The 22863-nt window shown below is 38.4% G+C and overlaps 1 long non-coding RNA gene across 1 annotated transcript in view; it reads left to right on the forward strand.

Annotated features, from left to right (window-relative positions):
• Positions 1-19659, forward strand: part of LOC144579178 (uncharacterized) — a 29270-nt gene extending 9611 nt beyond the window's left edge. Inside the window, exon 3 of the long non-coding RNA XR_013526144.1 lies at positions 17757-19659. This is a non-coding gene — a long non-coding RNA (uncharacterized LOC144579178). The remainder of the gene's footprint in view (positions 1-17756) is intronic.
• The last annotated feature ends 3204 nt before the right edge of the window (positions 19660-22863 follow it).

The raw sequence follows: 22863 nt of genomic DNA on the forward strand, positions 1-22863 counted from the left end.
AGGTAACAATGTGGAGGTCAGGGTGGTTAGAAATTTGAAGACAATAGAGGAAGTTTGGGATGGTTGCTGGGGGCAATGAGAGTGAGAACTGAACGGGTAAAAAGCAGTTATGGCTGTATGGTGCTCATGAGTGGGACCCTTCGTTTTTAGCATTCCCAGTTGACCTAGGTGCAGTTTGCTGAGTTGTTATCAGCAGCGCAGACATGGACATAGAACTGTACACATTTATACAGTTAGATTCAATCACAGTTGAGATTTGGCCAGGCATATATGATAATCACAAGTTAGTTTAGCATATTGGCAAGAAAATAGCTAAAGGAACTGAACAAGGAACTTAATCTGATAGAGGGCAAACTAAAAATGTAAGAGGGAGGAAAGAAAGACAATAGTAAAGCAGAAAATTTTAATTTAAAAAATTCTTGTAATTTCGCTACTGAACAACCTCTAGTACACTTTGGTGTATTTCCTCTAAGTCCTTAAAATTATATAGGGAGACAGACACACAGATATATGTATGTGTACATATATACACATACATACATACATACTTACATATGTATCATATACATGTTTATTTGGTAAGCAAAAAAGAATATTACACTACAGCTAATGCTTTATACCTTTTAAAAATATATGTGACTACCCTTCCAAATTGATAAATATTCAACTGGCATTGATTCAATGGACATATAACATTGTATTTGAGAGAAGTAAAATAATTTAACTTATGTTCTGTAAGATAAATAATCTTATCTATGGCATTGATGTTAAATTATCAATAAAAATAATCTAAATTATCTAATCATTTATATTGTTTTCAGTTGTTTGCTATCATTAAATACTGTTTTAATAATCAATTTGAGATTTAGTCTTTCATATATCTGAATTTCTTAGAATAGATTTGTAAACGTAGAATTTTATCAAAGGGTTAGCACATCTTAATTACTAATTGTGGTCTAGGAAGTTTGTATATATAAATACACATACTTTTTTTGGTATTTTCAAATATATGTATATTTGGTAAGTTGCCTTGAAAGTTCTTTAGGACTGCTTCAGAGAGAAAGTTTTATTGTATCTCAAAGTATGAGTAATGGAACCAATAGGTGACTTTTTCTATAATCCTTCAGAGACTGTGAGAGTCAGATATCACAAGGATACAATGAACACCGAGCTCACACTTAATTCAGTTCCACAAATTCCAGTCCACTAAATATCCTGAGACTCAAAACCACCAGGAACAATCAGTTCACGTTTCCTCCCTTGGTTCAATTTTTATTTTTGAGATTGATACAATACTCTTTCTGCTACCCAAGTAAATCATTTTAGACTTATTTTCCCTCCTGCCTGTCAACATCTAGCCAATTTTTTTGAGCACACAAGCCATTCATCTAGCAAAAATATATTGGACTGACTGTGCAACAAGCATTTTGCAAGGCTGGGAAATAAAGAGATGTTCAATTATACGAAATGTACACTCTCTTCAATATTTTTACAGAATTTATTATGTGTACTACTCTTTGAACCTTGAAACACACAAGCTGTGGTAGGGAGATTAGGTTTCCCAGAAAACAGATTCCAAGATGGAGATTTGTGTGCAGGTGGTGTACTGGAGAGTGCTCTCAGGAAAAACAACTATCACCAAGGGAAGAAAGTAAGATTAGGCACAGGGCGATGGTGAATGGTGATGCATTGCAACAGGAGCACTAGCCAGTACCACAGAGAGTTTTGTAGCTGGAATTGCCCTTTAGAGGTGTACTCAATGGAGGCAAGGGGGCTGGGACTTCACACCTCCCCATGGAGCAGTCATTGAATTTATATTGCCCCTAGAGAGAGAGAGAGAGAATAACTTTGAACAAGGCAACTACTTTAGGCCAATGACAATTCCTAGGAAATATTCATCTGTGAGCAATCAGAGAGCAACATTCTTGAGAAATGGATACCTAGGCCCTAAAGAGGCAGAATCTGAGAAGCCATGCTTCAGCATCCACTACACAGTCCAAGCTAACTTGGATTAGTGAGCTGAGCTCTAGTTCTTGGAGAGCATCAGGAAGAATAGCTATTAGGTGTTGCTTGGGTGTTACCTAAGTGATGGGTTGATCTCTGAAGCAAACTACCATGAAACATATTTAAGTAACAAACCTGTACATCCTGCACATGTATGTGGAACTTAAAAAGGTGATTTTAAAAATGCTTTGGACTCAAAATATAGAAAGAAACCTCCAAGATGGCCAAATAGGAACAGATCTGGAGTGCAGTTCCCAGCAAGAATGTAGAGGGTGAGTGATCATCGCATTTCCAAATGAATTTTTACTGCCCACAGAACAGGAGATTCCCACATGGAAAAGCACCACGAGTCTCCAGCACAGCTGTTTCAGCTGGTTTAATGGGTCTCTGCAGAAAAATTCACACAAATCTGGGCTGCTGTTTCAATTGGTGCTTGACATGCCTGGGAGAGAGAATCACCCATTCAACTGAACAAAATGGGGCAGAAATGGAGCCAGGTGACCTGGCTTGGTGGGTCCCACCCCCACAAAGACCAGCAATCTAAAATGCTCTGGATTGAGAGTTTCACAGCAAGCAGAGCTGGACCTGGGATGTCCAGCTCCATGGTGGAGCTGCCACTACCGAGGCAGTCTGCCACTACCGAGGCAGTCTGCCACTCCCGAAGCAGTTCTAACTGTACCTCTATAAACAAAACCACAAGGAAGTTCACACAGCAGCTGGGTAGAGCCCACTGCAGCTCAGCAACACCTCTGCTGGCAGACTGTGACTAGGCTACCTCCTTGTTCGGCAGGGCATCTCTGAAAAAAGGCAGCACAAGGTCAGGAACTTATAAATAAAGCCCCACCTTACCAGGACAGAGCACCAGGGAAAAAAAGGTGGTTATGAGTTCTGCTGCAGCAGACTTAAACATACCTGCCCAGCAGCTCTGAATGGAACAATGGCACTCACAGCTCAGGACTTGAGCTCCTATAAGGGATAGACTGTCTCCTCAAGCAGCTCCCTGACCCCTGTATATCCAAAGAGATAACTCATAAAGGAGAGCTCGGGTTGAAATCTGGTGAGTATCCTTCTGGGACAAAGATAACAGAAAAAGAAACTGGCAGCAACCCTTCCTGTTCTGCAGCTGCTGCATGTGATCCCTAAGCAAGCAGGGTCTGGAGTGGACCTCCAGCAGTCCTAAGAGGAGGGGCCTCACTGTTAGAAGGGCAATTAAAAAACACAAAGAAATAACTTACTCATCACCAAAAAGGACATCCGCTCAGAGACCCCATGGTGAACTCACCAACTACAAAGACCACAGGTAGATAAATCCACAAAGATGGGAAGAGACTAGTGCAAAAAGGATGAAACACCAAAAACCAGAAAGCCTCTCCTCCTCCAAGGGATCACAACTCCTCACCAGCAAGGGAACAAGGCTGGATGGGGAATCAGTCTGATGAATTGACAAAAACAGGCTTCAGAAGGTATGTAATAACAAACTTCTCTGAGCTAAAGGAACATGTTCTAAACCAATGCAAAGAAGCTAAGAACCTTGAAAAAAGGTTTGACAAAATGCTAATGAGAATTAACAGCTTAGAGAATATAAATGAATTGATGGAGCTGAAAAACAAAACAGGAGAACTTCACAAAGCATACACAAGTTTCAGTAGCCAAATTGACCAAGCAGAAGAAAGGATATCAGAGATTGAAGATCAACTCAATGAAATAAAATGAGAAGGCAAGATTAGAAAAAAACAAGTGAAAAGAAATAAAGCCTCCAAGAAATGTGGGATTATGTGAAAAGATCTAATCTACATTTGATAGGTGTAACTGAATGTGACAGAGAGAATGAATCCAAGTTGGAAAACACTCTTCAGGATATTATCCAGGAGAACTTCCCCAACATAGCAAGGCAGGCCAAGATTCAAGTCCAGAAAATACAGAGAACACCACAAAGATATTCTTCAAAAAGAGCAACCCCAAGGCACATAATTGATTCACCAGGGCTGAAATGAAGGAAAAAATTGCTAAGGGCAGCCAGAAAGAAAGGTTGGGTTACCCAGAAAGGGAAGCCCATCAGACTTACAAAGCATCTCTTGGCAGAAACCCTACAAGCCAGAAGAGAGTGGGGGCCAATATTCAACATCCATAAAGAAAAGAACTTTCAACCTAGAATTTCATATCCAGCCAAACTAAGCTTTATAAGTGAAGGAGAAATAAAATCCTTTATGAACAAGCAAGTACTCAGAGATTTCATCACCACCAGGCCTGCCTTATAAGAGTCCCTGAAAGAAGCACTAAACATAAAAAGGAACAACCAGTACCGGCCACTCCAAAAATGTACCAAATAGTAAAGAGCATGGACACAATAAAGAAACTGCATCAACTAATGGGCAAAACAACCAGCTAGCTTCAAAATGGCAGGATCAAATTCACACATGACAATATTAACCTTAAATGTAAATGGGCTAAATGCCACAATCAAAAGACACAGAGTGGCAAATTAGATGAAACGTCAAAATCCATTGGTGTGCTGTATCCAGGAAACCCATCTCATGTGCAAGGATACACATAGGCTCAAAATAAAGGGATGCAGGAAGATTTACCAAGCAAATGGAGAGCAGAAAAAAGCAGAAGTTGCAATCCTAGTCTCTGACAAAACAGACTTTAAAGCAAAAAAGATCCAAAGACAAAGAAGGGTATTACATAATGGTAAAAGGATCAAAGCAACAAGAAGAGCTAATGATCCTAAATATTTATGCTCCCAATACAGGAGCACCCAGATACATAAAGCAAGTTCTTAATGACCTACAAAGAGTCTTAGACTCCCACAGGATAATAGTGGGAGACTTTAACACTCCACTGTCAGTATTAGAGAGATCAATGAGACAGAAAATTAACAAGGATATCCAGGACTTGAACTCAGATCTGGACCAATCAAAGCTGATAGACATTTATAGAACTCTCCATCCAAAATCCACTGAATATACATTTTTCTCAGCACATCACACATATTCTAAAATTGACCACATAATTGGAAGTAAATCACTCCTCAGCAAATGCAAAAGAACAGTTATAACAATCAGTCTCTCAGACCACACTGCAATAAAATTAGAACTCAGGACTAAGAAACTAACTGAGAACTGCACAGCTTCGTGGAAATTGAACAACTGCCTCTTGAAAGTTGACTGGATAAACAACGAAATGAAGGCAGAAATAAAGATGTTCTTCGAAACCAACAAGAATGAAGATAAAATATACCAGAATCTCTGGGACACATTTAAAGCAGTGTCTAGAGGAAAATTTATAGTAATAAATACCCACATAAGAAGTGAGGAAAGATCTAAAATTGGCACCCTATCACCAAAATTGAAAGAACTAGAGGAGCAAGATAAAAAAAAAACTCAAAAGCTAGCAGAAGACAAAAAATAACTAAGATCAGAGCAGAACTGAAGGAGATAGAGAAACAAAAAACCTCCAAAAAATGAATAAATCCACAGAGCTGGTTTTTTGAAAAGTTCAACAAAATAGACAAACCACTGGCCAGGTTAATAAAAAAGAGAAGAATCAAATAGATGCATTAAAAAATGATAAAAGGGATATCACCACTGATTCCACAGAAATACAAACTACCATCATAGATTACTACAAACAACTCTATGCACATAAACCAGTAAACCGGGAAAAAAATGGATAGATTCCTGGACAATTGCACCCTCCTAAGCCTAAACCAGGAAGAAGTCAAAACCCTGAATAAACCAATAACAAGGGCTGAAGTTGAGGCAGCAATTAATAGCCTACAAACCAAAAAAAAAAAGCCCAGGTCCAGATGGGTTCACAGCCAAATTCTACCGGAAGTACAAAGAGGAGCTGGTACCACTCCTTTTGAGACTACTCCAAACAATCCAAAATGAGGGACTCCTTCCCAAATCATTTTATAAGAACAACATCATCCTGATACCAGAACCTGGCAGAGACTCAGCAAGAAAAGAAAACTTCAGGCCAATATCCATGATGAACATAGATGCAAAAGTCGTCAATAAAATACTGGCAAACTGATTGCAACAGTGCATCAAAAAGCTTATCCATCACGATCAAGTAGGCTTCATCCTGGGATGCAAGGCTGGTTCAACATACACAAGTCTATAAACATAATTCACTACATAAACAGAATCAAAGATAAAAACCACATGATTATCTCAATAGATACAGAGAAGGCCTTTGACAAAATTCAAAAGCCCTTTATGCTAAAAACTCTCAATAAACTAGGTATAGATGAAACACATCTCAAAATAATAGCTATTTACAACAAACCCACAGCCAATATCAGACTCAATGGGCAAAAACTGGAAGCATTCTCTTCAAAATCTGGCACTAGACAAGGATGCCCTTTCTCACCACACCTATTCAATACAATATTGGAAGTTCTAGCCAGAGCAATCAGGCAAGATAAAGAAATAAAGGGTATTCAATAAGGAAAGGAGGAAGTCAAATTGTCTCTATTTGTAGACAACATGATTGTATATTTAGAAAACCCCATCATCTCAGCCCAAAATCTCCTGAAACTGATAAGCAACTTCAGCAAAATCTCAGGATACAAAATCAATGTGCAGAAATCACAAGCATTTCTATACACCAATAACAGACTAAAAAAGAACTAAATCAAGAGTGAACTCCCATTCACAAAAAATAAGAGAATAAAATACCTAGGAATACAACTAACAAGGCATATGAAGGACCTCTTCAAGGAGAACTATGAACCACTGCTCAAGGTAATAAGAGAAGACAAAAAAACATTCCATGCTTATGGTTGGGAAGAATCAATATTGTGAAAATGGCCATACTGCCCAAAGTAATTTATAGATTCAACACTATCCCCATCAATCTACCAATGACCCTCTTCACAGAACTGGAAAAGACAAACTTAAACTTCATATGGAACCAAAAGAGAGCCCGCATAGCCAAGTCAATTCTAAGGAAGCAGAACAAAGCTGGAGGCATCATACTAACTTCAAATTATAGTACAAACCTACAGTAATCAAAACAGCATGGTACTGGTACCAAAACAGAGATATAGACCAATGGATCAGAACAGAGGCCTCGGAGCCAATGCCACACATCTACAACCATCTGATCTTTGACAAAGCTGACAAAAACAAGCAAGGGGGAAAGGATTCCCTGTTTAATAAATGGTGTTGGGAAACTGGCTAGCCATGTGCAGAAAGCAGAAACTGGACCCCTTCCTGACACCTTACATTAAAATTAACTCCAGTTGGATTAAAGACTTAAACATAAGACCTAACACCATAAAAACCCTAGAAGAAAACCTAGGCAAAGCCATTCAGGACATAGGCATAGGCAAGGACTTCAGGACTAAAGCACCAAAAGCATTGGTAACAAAGCCAGAATAGACAAATGGGATCCAATTAAACTCCACAGCTTCTGCACAGCAAAAGAAACAATCATTACAGAAAGCTGGAAACCAACAGAATGGGAAATTTTTTTTTCAATCTACCCATCTGACAAAGGACTTATAATTTACAAAGAACTAAAACAGATTTACAAGAAAAAAACAAATCCATTCAAAAGTGGGTGAAGGGTATGAACAGACACTTTTCAAAAGAAGACATACATGAGGCCAACAAACATGAAAATATGCTCATCATCACTGGTCATTAGAGAAGTGCAAATCAACATGACATTGAGATACCATCTCATGCCAGTTAGAATGGCAATCATTAAAAAAATCTGGAGACAACAGATGCTGGAGAGGATGTGGAGAAATAGCAACACTTTTACACTGTTGGTAGGAGCATAAATTAGTTCAGCCATTGTGGAAGACAGTGTGGCGATTCCTCAAGGACCTAGAAATAGAAATTCCATTTGACCCAGCAATCCCATTACTGGGTATATATCCAAAGGATTATAAATCATTTTATTATAAAGACACATGCACATGTATGTTCATTGCAGCATTGTTTACAACAGCAAAGACATGGATCCAACCCAAATGCCCAGTGATGACAGACTGGACAGGGAAAATGTGGCACATATACACTATGGAATATTATTCAGCCATAAAAAACAATAAGTTCGTGTCCTTTGTAGGGACATGGATGAACCTGGAAACCGTCATTCTCAGCAAACTGACACAACAACAGAAAATCAAACACTGCATGTTCTCACTCACAGGTGGGTGTTGAACAATGAGAACACATGGACACAGGGAGGGGAACATCACACACCGGGGTCTGTTGTGGGGGACTAGGAGAGGGACTGCATGGGGTAGGGAATTGGGGAGGGATAATATGGGGAGAAATGCCAGATATAGGTAATGGGGTTGGAGGCAGCAAACCACATTGCCACGTAGGTACCTATGCAACAATCCCACATGTTCTTCACATGTACCCCAGAACCTAAAGTGCAACACACACACACACACACACACACACACACACACCTTGCTTATATGTGAGTCTTAACTAAACTGTAAACTCTTGACAACTACAGAAGGTATGTTCAACTTACCCTGTTTACTCATAAGTCTAGCATAATGTTTTATAAGTATTAGGTGCTCAGTAATACCTGCTGTTTAACTTGACAAAATCCTGCCTCTTAATTTTATGAACTACTACCTGTCCCCACATTTACTTTCTCAGCTATAGCTGCCATATTAGTCTAAGCATTCATAATTTCTTGCCTGGACTGTTGCTTAAATCTTATCATTCTTACATTTTATATCTTTGATAAAATGTCTCTGGTATAACAGCGATATGGTGGACCATATCTTTATGGTTAATAAGTTTGGTTACCAGACTTTAAACATAATATCTTACAGTGAAGCCATGTCTTAAATAAGAACTTTCTCCTTTTATATGAACTACATAGTTATGTGGTTTGGTATTATGCATCTGATGCAAGACCTGTGTTGTCTAACCCTCTTTGTTTGCCAATGAAGTACAAACATGTTGTCTTCTAGTTTACAATGTGTTTCACATAAAGTCTCAGAGCAAAAGGTGAGAGAGACCAGATAAAGCTAGAGCAACAGGTATTAGAGGCAACAGTCACACAAGTATTCTGGCCCAAGTCTGATCAAGTGGTATGGCCCTTAGGGACCAACCTTACTGCATTTCCTAGAATTATCTTCTTCTTAAAAGTCCTAGTTCTTCAACTTTTCTCCACAAAGATCAGAAGCCACAGCTGTGTCAGGCATGTGTTAATAGGAAAGATGATACTTAGAAAACCCAAAGAGAGGTATATGTGCTGCCATTCAGAGGCAGATAGATAAGTCAGGGTATGTGTGGAATCCGACAGTCACTCTGACTTTGTAGAAATTCAAAATTGTGTCCATTTTTCTATGCTCCACGCATTTATAAGTTTGAAGACACAGCATATAAATTTTCCATCATCTGTTTGATCAAATAAAATTGCTGAATTCATTGTATTTCTGTTTCTGTCTCTCATTTTATCTTCCTCCATTCATTCTTTTTAGATACTTCATGCCTGTTATGAATCAGACACCACACCAACGGCATTACAATCAATATCTCAATGTTGAGGTCTATCCTTATTCATGATTATTCCAATTATACAGTAATTGAGGCTCAAAGAGATTTCAGTTTTTATGAAAGTCACATTTCTAGTAAGTTGTAAAGAACTGAAAAAAGTATAAAATATTTCATACTTTTGCCAATGCCCCATCCTGTCTGTCCACAGACATCTGGAAGGGAAATTCCTTATCTTTGTGGTCCAAAAATACAAATGAAGTATGTGCCCAGTCTTTTGGCACTTTAGACACCTGCTTTAGATCCACCCACTCAGGAATCTGCCTGCTCCATCAGGGCAGAGGCCTGCTAAGTATGTGTCCTTGGGTTGGCAGTGAGATGGGGGAAGCACTATCTGGAATAAAGCAAAGTAATAACAATGTCAGACATGAATTGCACCTTACACATGTTCCATTATAGGTGTCTGCCACAGACAATGCTGACTTCTTAAAAAATATCACAAGTGGGTGACTGCTATTATACAAAGCTCTGTGAAATGGAATGAATAATCTATAAACATAAGCATGAGACTGAATAAAATATATGTCAAGAAATATATGCTATATTAATTTAGCATATCCCATAGACCTTCTTGCACAATTCAGTGACACACCACCGCATTATTAATGCTTTGAAAAAAATTATTTATTCTATTCCATTAGTGTATTTTAACAAACATTGCTCTGGGACACTATGCCTGCCAATTTATGTTTATGAGACTGTCAACATAATTTACCTGCAGACAAAAATATGATACAATATTGCCAATGCAGAATCGCCTTGTCAAATGATATTGTCACCAAAAAAATGAAACAGTACCCCAGCTGAGGAACCAAGCATATTCATCACTACTGGCTGCACAGAATTTGAGGTGACACACTGAAATACATTTAATGCCTTTTTTCATGCATCAAATGAATAAAAAGTGAATGAATGAGGTACTTCTGACTGCCATATACTGTGCAAAAGCAAATAGATTTCTTGTTTCCCTCAGGAAAAAAAAATAATACATGGGTTCCTGAAATAGTTGACAGAATTATATTTATTATTCATTTGGAAAACTGAGTATGCTACAAAAATCACGATTGGTTCTAAAGTGTTTGGCTGCAGTGATTGAGACTGTTGTGCAAGGAGATGATGGCAAACTTAGAGTTCCCAATCCACCCGGGATGAAGAGCAGGGGCAGTGTGGAACAATGGTAGTTATCTGGCCTAGGACCTTGTGCTAAGTAATACCAACAGATGTTAATAAGACTGCCTTTTCTAGAAGGTGAATGATTAGATATACATACTTGTCTTTTCTCTACTTTGACCATTCCAACTCTAAGGGCACTGGTAGGTTCAAGTCCTGGTTCGAGCTGTACGTAACAGAGCTTCAGTAGTGTGTGAAAGCTTCAGTCAAAAGGTTTTCCAATTTTGTCTGTGCTGATGGCTTGTGAGCTCCAGCAATTTCAATGGCTAGGAAAACACCCAGCCCGGTTGCCAGGAGGCCAACTAGGAAGTACACAGAACTTTACCAGTCTTGAAGGATTTGTTCTCCAGGTACTACCTTTGCTTGCTGATGAAAGGCCCTCTGTGCTGGAGGCATCTTCCTTGCTCTGGCCCATATCATCAAAGGTGAGGCAAGTATACCTATCGCCCATCTGCCACAAGCAGCTTGGTACAAAGCGACCAAGAACCCTTGTTCTCATCATAGTCCTTCTGTCTCATAGGAATTCCTAAAGTAAGAGCCTAATGGCTCTTGTAAATTCCCTGTTGTTAAGACATATATGCTTAGAAATTATGTCTTCAAGAGGAAGAAAAAAATGTCCTGGGTTCAGGATCAATGAAAGGAGCTCACATCCCAATCTGCACAGTGCTGGATTAGCAGCAAATTAAGGACCCTGAGTTCTTTCCTCAAACTTCAGTTTAACAGAAACGTTTGAGTAACGAAATAAGACTAGGGGAGCACTATGTGTAGGAGTAGGGGAAATGTGCACAACTTGAGTCTGTAGCCCTACCCTGCCACATACTCCATAAAAGACACTCTGATGCTTAGTTTCTTCATGTGCAGAATAAGGCTAATAATTACCTTAGCTTTGTTGTGACAAATCGGAAATTGTTTTCTCACATGAAATGTTTAATGTTCCACCATTTTTTATGCACAAAAATCTGACAGTAGCATGTAATTCACCTAGCATAATCCCAAATATACAATAAATGCTTACTGGATACTGGTTTACTAAATAGAACATGTCAAAAGCTGAAAAAGCTATGCAAAAAAAAATTAATGCATTAATATATTACTACTACTACTGCTACCATTATTACTACCACTAACCTGCTAGTCTTTGTCAATGATATTTGAAATGCAGTCTTAAATATAACATTCCAAATGTCTCAGTACCATGTAAGGCATGTGTTGAAAGACAAGATAGTCTATCTGAAAATGGATTTAAATTTCTGTAGCATATATATAGAACCTTGGCTATTTATCTTTAGGCTCCATGAATAAATGAATTCCTATGAGAAAACGTTATGCCTGAAATTGACCTCTACTTCAAGACATTGAAAACCCTGTTTAAGCTAATGCCTCCCATTAGGTAGAGTGGAAATTGCCATTTTGCATTTTACACACTCATTGACAGTATTGTCCAAACAGCAGTGGCTTCTGCAATTCATACTAGAATTTTACTGTGACTAGCTGGACAGAATAAATGGTGGCAGGATGATGTGGGTGCCTAACACACCAAAAGGGGTGAAGGAACTGACAAAGCTTCTGGGAGTTCCCAAGCCCAGATGCATATCCAGTTCATTAGTTAAGGGGGAGAGGAAAGGGGCAGGGCATGAAGAAGAAAAGTATTGAAAGAAAGAGACATTGACACAGGGAGAAGATAGAAGCAAGAGCAATAATATAATAGAGAAAAAATACTGTAGAACAGGATGATGTATCCTCAAGTGTGGCCCACACCTGCTGGGTCTGAGAGAGGAAAGTGTTTGCCTTAGTCAACAACTGGAATGAACTAGATGATACTTTTTTTTCGGGCCAGAAACACTTCTTTCTGACCCCAGCTGGTGATCAGATGGTGCCCTGGAGACTGAAGATGACTATCTCTTGTCATTTTGATCTCTGCATTGAATATTACTATTGCTATCTTTACCAAAGAATTAAATCCATTTTAAAGAAACTATTAATCAATTTATCTGAATAATAACTTGTAGCCTAATGTATATGGGATCATTTGGGGTGACAAAGGCAGAATTTAAAACAAAGAAAAAATACTCTTTCATGCCCTATTGGCATGAAAACTTAAATTATATTTTATCCTGTTTTAATTGCATGGAGTGATACACATATTGGTCAAAACTGCTACTGAATTTGATCAATCATTGGGTCTGGAATTTTTCACTGAAAATGCAAATTGATTCTGATGTGTTCCAAGCATATTTGCACCTAAATCAGAAAATTTATAGTCTCTGGAAAGACCATTGAAATGTAGAGTCAGATATAAGCTCAGTTGAGACAATTTTAGAAACAGATGCTAAGAGCCAATAAACTATGTAAAATAATATGAACTTTTTAAAGCCAATGCAAATATGTCAAGATTAAAAAATATCTGAGTGAGGGAACTTTCACACAGCCTTCTCTGTATCAGTCAATGTGCTTAGATTGTGGCTTTCTATATTATCTGGAGCTCTGGCCTTAGTACAGAAAGTGGAATGACAAATGAGATTCACATTTCATCATGGTCCTACCTACCACTATAGTGATGACTAGAATCAATGTGTTCCTCAAGGGTCCCATTGCACTACTGGTAGGTGGCTCACCTGAGAGTTTTATCTGACACACAGAACAATATGAGTTTATATAGAGATTTATATAAAATCTATGCTATAAATTTCTTTTAAAATAAATTTATATAAATAAAAATTAAAGAAAAATAATAAATTTATTGCATGCATGTTAATATGTCAAAATGTCAAAAATTTTATGAAATTTGTGACCTTAGTCCCTGAATGATTAAAGTTTGCTGAACAGGAGTTTAGATGAGGCATAAGTGGCTGTTGGCCAAATCTCCAGATGGTTCAAATCTAAGAGGGATGGAGCCAATGTCTGATAAGGAAGCCCTGATGGAGCAGGGAGCACTGGGCTGAAATTTCAAGAATAAATTAAGAGTTTAAATGTAACTTTTTATATTTTAGCTACAAAACAATGTCAGAACAAGCATGGGGGTGTGAAGCCTCTCTTCACTACAGTTTATATGAAAATTAAATTAATATTATAAAGATCTTGTCATCATGCTGGTCTTCACAATGCACAAATTATATTTGCCTAACTTTCTATTTTCACCTTCTAGGAGTATAGCTCAATACAAGTCAAGAACTTCCTAGAAGCATAGTTTAGGATCTAAATAGAAGAACATAATGGAAAGAAGGACAGTGGCCCACTCCAAAAAGAGAGAAAGGAAAATCAAATCAACCCCTGTCATTTCAATCCTGTGTTTGATATTGGTGTTAAGATAAAATCGGACATATTTAGTTCCCCATCCTTCTATAACATGGCATCTTTTCTCCTACACTTCTTTGTGTAATCTCAAAATTTATAAATACATCATTCTTAATATAACATTGACAGTATTTTCTAAAAATTAAGGCAGTTTCATCACTAGAGTTATAAAGTATTTATTTTTACTTTTATTTGAAATGGGTTTCCTTCCACCTCATTATAACATCTGCATTTTTGAATTTTTGCTTTTTATTTCTTCCTTTATCTCCTTATCACAAGAACAGTCTTCAAGAGCATGTGTGTGCACAAAGGCACCTGTATGTTTTGGGTGTACTTCACTGATAAAAGGTCTGAGCCTTCTCATATCTAAAAATGGTTTCCTACACCTTTCTACATAAAAAAATAAATCAAGGAATCTGGGTAAAATTCTTCCAAATTACAAAAATTTTTCTTCGAAATCCGATTCATCTCACCTGTTACCAAACAAAATAGGAGACTATTTAGACAGTTCAAGGAAGAAATCATGGTGCCTTAGACTAATCCGACGGCAGGACAGAAGGGAGGAAGTGAAGAAATTAATGATAAATTTACAGAGTTAAACCCACAGGACTTGCTAATGTACCAGAATATAGCAAGAAAGATGGATCAAGGTTGATCTGTGATATGGTTGGGCTTTGTGTCCCCACCTGAGTCTCATCTGGAATTGTAATCCTCACAGTCCCCAGGTGTCAAGGGAGAGACCAGGTGGAGGTAATTGAATCATGGGGGCAGTTTCCTCCATACTGTTCTCTTGACAATGAGTTCTCATGTTATTCTTAATATACGTTGGCATTAAAGAGCAAAAATTTAATAATTAAGACACTGTTTCTAGTTTTGTCTTTTCCCCCCTACTGAATTCAAATTTTTGTAAGTGTGTAGGTATTTTATTTAGCTGATCATGCCTGCAATATTGTGAGACCTACACTTCAATCTATGTAGGTCTTTCTTCAGTTGAAAAAAATAAGGTTTTTATTTTCTCCCTGCTACTTGTTTGGCAATTAGTCTTATCTTGTGTTGCCATTCCCTGCCCACCATATAGCTTTGTATTTTGAGATTTTTTTTTTTATAGTGTCTCACTCTGTCACCGATGCTGTAGTACAGTGGCACAATCTTGTCTCACTGCAACCTCCAGCTCCTGGGTTCAAGCAATTCTCATGCCTCAGCCGCCCAAGAAGCTGGGATTAGAGGTGTATACCACCATACCCAGCTAATTTTTTTTTTTTTTTTTTTTTGTAGAGACGGGGTTTCACCATATTAGCCATGCTGGTCTCAAACTCTTGACCTCAAGTGATCCTCTCATCTCAGTCTCCCAAAATGCTGAGATTACAGGCATGAGCCACCATGACCAGATGCATTTTGAAATACCTTAAATTGGTTTTCCATATGACAGAATAAATTGCTGTGTCCTCACACCTATCTCCTCTGCCTCATCATCCTCTTTGTGATCTTAGACATCTTGAGAATTTCCCTTCTCTCTTTTCACAAGATGTTGCCTGTTACCTCTCCAACATATCACATTACTCCCTCTCCTTATAGTTTTTATTTTTGTTTTATAAAGAGTAATCTCTCACTCTAAGGAGAATGCCAGTTTCCTAAAATTTTCTCCTGTAACTTAGAATACAATATTTTCAGAAATATTCCCCTGGTTTCTCCTGGGTCTGATATCTCACTTGGCTGCATCAAGAATCTGTCCCACCCAAACAATTAATTCCTCCTCTTCTCATCCTCGAGCCAATCAAAAATAATTCTCAGTCATTATTTGTCAACAGACTATGTAGCTTGTCTCCTTTCACCAAAGTTATCAATGCCTATTCTCTATGGAGGGAAATGAACTACTGAGAAAAAATTTAAAACATTCAGGGATTATATTAGTTTTTATACTGATATAAACAACTGCCCATGACTGAGTAATTTATAAAAGAAAGAGGGTTACTTGACTCACGATTCAGCATGGCTGGGGAGGCCTCAGGAAGCTTACAATCACAGCAGATGGTGAAGGGGAAGCAAGACACCTCCTTCACAAGGAGACAGAGAGGAGAATTGCCAAGGAAAGGGAGATAGCCCCTTTTAAAACCATCAGATCTTGCGAGAACTCACTGTCAAGAGAACAGTATGGAGGAAACTGCCCCCATGATTCAATTACCTCCACCTGGTCTCTCCCTTGACACCTGGGGACTGTGAGGATTACAATTCCAGATGAGACTCAGGTGGGGACACAAAGCCCAGCCATATCAGGGATCAACCTTGATCCATCTTTCTTGCTATATTCTGGTACATTAGCAAGTCCTGTGGGTTTAACCCTGTATCATTAATATTTTCACTTCTTCACTTCTGTCCTGTCATCAGATTAGTCTAAAGTACCATAATTTCTTATTTGAAATGTCTAGATAGTCTCCTAATTTGTTTTTCTATATCTACTCTTCTCTTGCCTAAAATGACCTTTTAAAACTGCAAATGAACTTCTGGCTCCCCAGGTGAAAATTCTTCAAGAACTTGCCATTGCTTTCAGGATGAAAACTCAATTAACTTCACATCATCTACAGGATCCTTTATATCCTAGCACTTGCTCCAATCATCAGAGTCATCTGGTGCTCTCCCTCTACGAGGCTTTCCCAGACTCCTCAACTGAATCTGTTCCTTTCTACCACAGGATCTTCACATTTATAGTTTCTTTTACCAGGAAGCTCCCTACCTCCACCCCATGCAAAATACCTTGTTAACGCGCAAACTCCAGTCTGTCAATTCAAATGACATCCTTCGGGGAAGACTTCCTTGAGATTCTAGAGAGGAATCAACACTCCTCTTACCTATTCCTAGACTACACTCTCATTTTCCTTTATAGTACATTTCACAGTGTCAACTGCACTCCTGCCATTATTTCACTGTGTCTTTCATCTTATTAAAAGCTCTATACCATAGTGACTGCATCTGTTTCAATCAACATTTGTTGAATTCATCATTGAATCTCTGCATTCTCTTCTCAAAGCTACAGGTGGAAAACAGGTTAACGTGCAGAATTCCTGATGTAATCCCATATTTCAAGTAGGCTTTTAGCAAATTCTTTCATTCTCTATTGAAATGGCATCTGATGTTTGAAAAATTTCAATTCCTACCATACATGAGAAACAAGTTTCTTCACCTTTGTCCACCTTGACTTATAACTAAGGACTCATGTTCAAAATGTTGGCTCCACCAGGTTCTGCAAATCCTCCAGTCAATTTAGGATCAGCTGAGACTCATATCAAAAGTTGTCGCCCTGATATTGATAAACTGGCCTTTTCAACTCACTGTATATTTCCCTATTTTATTTTCTTCTTCATAACTAATAATTTATTGGTATTATTTGCCTAGCTCCCCCACAAATTTCTTGAGCATATGGATCCTACTTCTCTTGTTTCCACTGCATTCAATTACACAGTACAATTGGATAAAACCAGACTAGAATGAGAGATATAGGACCATCATAACATCAGCAAAACCTGGCTTAAGTTGAAGCTGCTTTGCACTCTCTTTGCTCTGGCTTTGCTCTAACTGTACTAGTATGAACAAAGAGAAGCCCTTTTCCAATGTATTCATACCGTCCTACACAGACCCAGACCATGGGCCTGGCTTAAGATACATTCACGGAATTATGTTTATGAGGTGAAGAAAGTGACAAGAAGAGGGAGAATTTCTCTGAACTATTCACTTATTTTTCCCTTCAAGGCACCGGGGAAGCCAGAAGAGCAGAAGAGGTACATCTGGCCAGAAAAAGCCTGGGGGTACAGCCTAGGCAATCTATCATGGAAAGGTACTATAGCTTCAGGCCTCAGAGCTCTCCAGAATCCCTCTCTTGAACATGTTTGTGGAAGAAGTTATGAGGTAGAGGCAAGAGTGTGTTACAGGTACGAGTCTTTTTAGGGGAGCCATAGGATTGTGCTCTTCTTAGAAACAGCTCTTCTTGGCCATTATCCCTTCTTTCTCCTACCAGAACTGCTTACTCCCATTGCCTGGAGATTACGCATCACATGACTAAGAATGAGATGAGACCTGTACAGATACACGATTTGCCTTTCAGCTGTTTAGCTGCTTCTACAAGAAGCCTGAGTCATTAAGGTACTCTCAGGGCAGGAATGACCTAGAAGAGATGGAATATAAGCTCAAGACAATAAGGTGAGGGCCTGGTCCAACACCCATCCTTATGTAAATTAGAATCTTGGTTACAGCCCATGGTTGTCCTTCTTCTCCAAACCCAGGTGATGGTTTTGGTTTAAGAGCCTCATCTACGAGAAATTCCATATCAAAATTATTGCAGGGAGAATAGCCCTCTTTCATTACCTAGAACGAAAGTTAGTACTTTCCCCTATTTCTTCTCTCGTCCTTCTTTTGTACTTCCTATTACTTTTGGTGCTGTAGAAAGATTGCTCTGTCCAAAGAGATTTGAAATATTCCAGACATATTGCACCAAGGGTGTGTGAAGCACAAATCAACTTGCCTTGAGGTTCTCTGATATATAGCCAATGTTTTAATGTTCCCATTTATGCTGATCCATAATACATCTTCATAGTGTTGGCTTAATCACAAATGACAAGGGTGGAAAATGTAATAAAGACAGGGGCACATTAATCTACTTTGTATGAAAATGTGGAAAGGTAATCCAATTTTGAACTGCTTGCTCTCACAAAATATATAAAAGTTTGTACAATTTCTGCATCTTAGCTGGGGAGATGGTAGTCAATCCTAAAGAGGTATATTTCAGGTAAAGTGTCCTTAGTCCCTTATATGTATGCACAGAGGTAGTGGTCTGCACTGAGAAATAAAGCTGGGAACTCTGGGGAGTGAGTTGCCTGATAGTCTATTTGAAGCCTCCATATCAGGCAATATTCGGGAGTGTTCATTCCTTGTGGGTCTTAGAGATTCCAATGTTAGGGATGCTGTTGTGTCTTCCCCTGCATAGCCCCTAAGGCTAGTTCATATGAAAAGAAATTCTGACTCTGCTCACTAAAGACAAGCTGGAGTTCGTTTGGTGAAAAATCCATAGAAGGGAGGTAGACCCAGCTAAAATGTGTGTTTCTGGCAGGTGATTTGGCATGAGGGAGAGAATAGTTATGATGAAGTCAGGTTTGTCTTAAACCACTGATGTCCTTCCAATCACTGTGTGTGTCTGCCCTTGTGGCCTGGCTGCATGGCATGCACGAATGTTGATGCATCTGCAGTGCTCGTACCTAGAAAAGAAGCGTAAGAAAAATGTGAGCTCTGGACTTAAAGAGTGCTGAATGTTAATCTCACCTTCTATTTGCTCTTTGACATGACCAGGAATATATAACTCCTCTGAATCCCAATTTCTTTATCAGTAAAACAGAGATTGTACTAGCTATCTCTTAAGATTATTAGAAATACAGGACCCAGCAGTTGTATTCTTAGGTATCTACCCAAGAGAAATAAAAACAAAACATGCAAAATATGTTAAAAAAAAAACTTGTACATGAATGTTCATACAACATTTTTCACCATAGATAAAAGGTAGAAAGCATGCAAATGCCTATAAGCTGACAGATGCATAAACAGAATGTGATTTATTATTAAATAAGTCTATGTTTAAAGTAAACGATAGAAAATTTTTCAGCCACTAAAAGGAATGAAGTACTGATGGATGCCACAGCATGAATTTGTCTTTAAAGCATTATGCTAAGTAAAAGAATCTTGTCACAAAGGAACATATATATGATCCCTTTTTATGAAATGTCCGGAAGAGGGAAAGATACAGTGACAGAAACGAGATTAGTGGCCTACATTTTTTTCAGTAAAAGAAGCTTTCTTCGTTGAGGAGGTTAGTTTCTTCTTTCTTATGAACTAATAATGATCTTTCCTGCCATGTTTTTGCCTTGCAAAGGGCTTCTGATTGCCCTAAGGACGTATCCCCACCACGGTTTTTCTCTTTCTCAGCTATAACCAGTATCGAGTTCTAGCAAGCAACTCCCAGAAGATAAGGTTCACAAAGAGACCTACAAAAAATTACAGTACACGGCAAAATAATCACATAATTTTTCCATTTTATATCAATAGAATCCACCTGTGTGGGAATAGAACCTAAGGCTGTTGGATAATGGTGAAAGGAATATGATACTGGACAGAGGATCTGGCAATGATTTTACTAGCTTGTTTGCTGGATTGGCTAAAAGGTGGAAACAAAGTTGACCTAAATTATGTTAAATGGAAATGCTAAAAATCCCCTGGCATACTGTAAAGAAAAATATTCATTGGCTTAGGAAAACTAGAATGCTAGAGTGGATTTTGTTATGTAAAACATGCCCTGTTAGTATATCCCCCAGAGGACACATTTTTCATCAATGCTATGAAAAATCATTGATAAGCAGACCCCTTGCAGCCTTGAAGAACTCTGTGATAGATTCATTAAGTACATGAGGATCGACAATGGAAACTATTGCCATTGAAACTAAGCTCCCCAAATCCACTGCGGCTGATGACGTCCAAGCGTGGCAGGGCCAAGTGGTGGTACTTAGTCACCAAGATCAAGGTAGTATTGGTGTTTTAACCAACTGCAGAGCCAAAGCAGTAATCAGCTTTACTTTCAGTAAGTTCATAATGGTGTTCTTAGAACCAAAATCCATGGGCAGACTATTAAAATCTTACTTGATATGTCTTAGTAAACATCTCTAGGTCTCAAAAGCAAAAGTCTGACTTGAATGAGTACAAAATACAGTTATGGCCCATCAACCAATTCCCGGTTTGGGTCCAATTCACAGGTGCATTACCTCTTGAATGAAGGAGCAGCTGAGACCCCCTCGAGGAAAGATGCCACACTGCCAAAATTTATATTCCAAGTGTTTCTCTTAACCTTTCCCAAAAGAACCTGTGGCCTAGCTATTTACCAGGGGGAAATTGCACTGGAGAAAAGAAACTAATCACACTTTTCAGAGATTACTGAAACAGGTATGAATTTAGTTTAATTCCCAGACACCCAGAACACTGGGTCCACTAATCAGGATAGCCATCAAAGTAGAATGATTAATGGAACTTTACTGAATTCTGATTTACAGTGGACCCAGTGGGTCACCAATCACACCCAGAGTTTATTTTCCCTGTTTTAGAGTACATAATTAACATAGGTATATCCAGCATCTAGCAGAAACCCCACATTGGCTTTCTGACCTGTGTAATATGAACTATTATTATAGGAAAAGTCAAGTGAAAAAGATTATAACACTCTCCCCTTACCAAAATAGTAAACCAAATTTAATACCACATCCTGGAGGGATTGCAGAAATTAATATCACCATCAAGTATTGAAAGATGCAGGAGTGGTGATGCCTTCTGTGTCCCCACTCAACTTGCTTATGCAAAAGACCAATCGATCTTGGAGAATGACAGTGGATTATTGAAAAGTTAATCCTGGGGTAACTTCAACTGTGTATGCTGTTTTATTGTTGGGGCAAATCAACACATCCCCTGGTAACTTGTATGTAGCAGTTGATCTCATAAATGCTTTTTCTCCAAACTTATTAGTAGAGACTATCAAAAACAGTGACTTTTAGCTGATAAGGCCAGCAATAAATTTTACTAGTCTGCCAAGGACTAACCTCCCAGCCCTATGTCATAATCTAGTCCTTAGGGTCTTTGGTAGCCTTTCTCTTCCACAGGACATGATGCAGGTATATTATATTATTACTAGGAGCTGGCAGTATAAAGGGTATAAGTAAGTGGTAGTTTTTTTCTGACCTCACACCAGGCAGCTATTTTAGCTTCTAACATCAGTGTTTATCAGATTCTAACCACGTGAAGAATTACTAGATTCACAGCTTTGGGCAAAGACACAGTCTTAATGAGACTTATTTTCCTTATACAGAAAAATGCAGATACTAACAGTCCTTCCCTCAGAGTAGTTGAGAAAATTAAATGAGATAATGAATCTAGATACACAATAATTGCTAAGTAAACGTTGGTTATTTATCTTGGTAGTAGATGTGTTCCAGAAAATAGGAAATAAATCTTAAAAAAATTCAGAAACCTTCCACCTCAATGAAATTTCTAGGGATCCAATGGTCTGGGGTATATCAAGATACGCCTTCTAAGCAGAAGAAATTATGCCTCCTTTTCCTCTTACCAGTAATTAAGAATGACAATGCTTATGTGTCTTTTTGGATTTCGGAGGTAGCATACTTTGAGCATGCTATTCCATTTGTCAAGCAACCTAAGAAGCTGCCAGGACAAAGGCCCAGAACAAGAAAGGCTCTGCAACAGGTAGAGAGAGCTATGCAAGCTCCTCTGCCACTTAGTCCATGAGACCTGGAAGATCTTATAGTGCTTGAAATGTCTGTGGCAGATAAGAATGCTGTAAAGGGTCTTTGTCAGACCTCTATATGTGAATCTTAGCACAGAGCCTTGGGATTTAGAAGCAAAGCTTTGTCATATACTGCAGATAACTGTTCTCCTTTTGAAAACCAGCTTCTGGCTTGCTACTCATCCTTAGTGAAGACTGAATACTTAACCATGGGCCACTAATATATCATGTAGTCTGAGCAACTCATCATGAACTTGATGTTTTCTGACTCACACAGTCATCAACAAAGGTATGTAGAACAGCATTCATTCATCAAATGGAAGTGGTATAAAGATTAGGCTTAAGTAGATCTTTGCTATCATTGGAGTTACATTTACCCAGGATATAGATTTGCCTTCCTCGCTACAATGCTTCCAAACTCACTGTCCTTATTTGTCATTATGGCATCACATGTGGCATCACTTTTGACTGAGGAACTCATTTGACAGCAAATAAATTGTGGCAATTGGTTCATTCTTATAAAATCCATAA

Source organism: Callithrix jacchus, chromosome 14 (genome assembly GCF_049354715.1).
Source record: "Callithrix jacchus isolate 240 chromosome 14, calJac240_pri, whole genome shotgun sequence".
In the NCBI taxonomy this organism is placed as follows: domain Eukaryota; kingdom Metazoa; phylum Chordata; class Mammalia; order Primates; family Cebidae; genus Callithrix; species Callithrix jacchus.